At 35.2% G+C, this 1,805-nt stretch overlaps 1 long non-coding RNA gene across 1 annotated transcript; it reads left to right on the top strand.

Moving 5' to 3' along the window:
* The first annotated feature begins 229 nt into the window (after nt 1-229).
* Nucleotides 230-1,417, top strand: LOC106964671 (uncharacterized). The gene is made up of 2 exons (XR_001428473.1): nt 230-302; nt 1,329-1,417. It is a non-coding gene; the product is annotated as an uncharacterized LOC106964671 (long non-coding RNA).
* The last annotated feature ends 388 nt before the right edge of the window (nt 1,418-1,805 follow it).

The following is a 1,805-nucleotide window of genomic DNA, read 5'->3' as shown; positions in this document are numbered from 1 at the left end:
CTCCTTGAGCTCTGGGTCAGAACATTTTATTACTAGGTGGGGGTTAATCATGTTTCAAATTAAGCACTACATGTTGAGAACAGTGGGTTGTGATTCCTTTCTGTACATTTTCTTGTCTGTAAATATTATTACTGACTGTGCATAATGTGTTGACACAAAAACATCTACAAGTCTGTACTAGGAGTTGTACAGTCCACCTCCCCAATTTTACACTTGTTGCTTTTCCCAACCAAAAAGCCACTTTGCTGCTGGCTTGTTTGCTACCGGCTTCTGAATTGAATTCTCCGCTGAGCACTTTTATGGTAAGTTTTTCAATATTACTTTGATCTTAAACGTGTTTATTGAAAAATAAGGAAATTGTTTTGTGCCCATAGTAATCCTGGTTATTTTGGGGCAAAACAGTGCCCCAAAATAAATTATTATTTGTAATAATTGAGGTCATGTCTCCTTTTGTATTATTTTCATTTTACCCACCACTCCAGGCCTAAGTATGAAATCCTGTGAGATTTTGTGGGATTTGAGTTTTTAAAATAGGGTGGGGCCTATTGTTTGGTCTGGGAGAGCATGTGGTGGACAAGGAAGTGTAAGGCTGGCCGGATCCAGGTGGGCTTTAAATTGTTGTGATAGTAATCACTTGTTTTTAACTTTTTATTATGATGATGATTACATGACCGTCTGCAGCCATCAAGAAGTGCAGAAGGTTGTTAATCATCCACATATTCAATCAGGTGAGGCAGAAGGGAAACACTGAACTAAACCTGCTAATGACTGATTCAGTCTGTTGATCCTTGGATTGGTAACTGGTTAAATTGAACTGGACTATTGTTACTTTATTAGCATATAGACACTTTTTAAGGAATTTAATCAACTTATTTGGAAATATTTGTAGTTGATGGAAGATTGAACCAGCTATTTGATGGAAGTTTATTCTGTATAAATTATAATTTTTCCAACTACACTATAAATCACCTTTTGTTCGATTTATTTGTCTCTGGTGTGTTAAATAAACCTGATCCTCCCTGAGTTTTATTGTTAGGTTTTCTGATAAACAGCCCTTTATTTTAAATATTGATTTAATATCAATATCATAAATCCTACACTATACTGCAGCTTGATGGGTAAATGCAGTTGTATATGTAAACATTAAGATAAATATTAATGAAAGATTAAGATATTAATTTAACAGTGAGTGTACATGGGGAACTATATGGTTTGTATTTGTTCTCAGACCTGTAACCAGTACACTGTTTAATCTTTCAATGTCTTTCAGAACTTTTCCAATGTTTATCATATTTCTAACTGGCACCTTCCTCACTTTTATTTTTCAGCTGTTGCTCTGCAGTTTGACCGAAAGCTGACTCTTGAGGACTGCAGCAAAACTGTCAAGAAGTGGCTTCATTATGCGCCAGAATGAGAGTCAATCAAAGTGATGCCAACCAGAGTCAAACTGGGGTTACCACAACTTGTACTGTTTCCCTACTTCATAGGGAACTTCATGGACTCTGTTCTTCTGTGGACAACATACTGTTGTTTTGACAATCAAAGAGTCAAATATGTTTAAAGATCTGTCCCTCTTTTCTTAAATAAAATGTTATATCAAACCCATGTTGTCATTTTTAACCTAGTGTGTTTAACACCAGTGAAGAAACTTTTAGTGGCATGTTATGATGTAGACCTATCAGACCTAAAAATGTACATAAATCCTTACCTTTCATTCAATATAAAATCAACACAAATCTGCATGTACATCCACATTCAGATGAAGGTTGAATCAATGTTGATTCCTAACCTATTCAATGTAATAT

The sequence above is a fragment of the Poecilia latipinna genome, unplaced genomic scaffold, assembly GCF_001443285.1.
Source record: "Poecilia latipinna isolate Pla-1442-1.1 unplaced genomic scaffold, P_latipinna-1.0 Scaffold1700, whole genome shotgun sequence".
Taxonomy (NCBI): Eukaryota; Metazoa; Chordata; class Actinopteri; order Cyprinodontiformes; family Poeciliidae; genus Poecilia; species Poecilia latipinna.
This window is presented reverse-complemented; position numbering and strand designations above follow the sequence as displayed.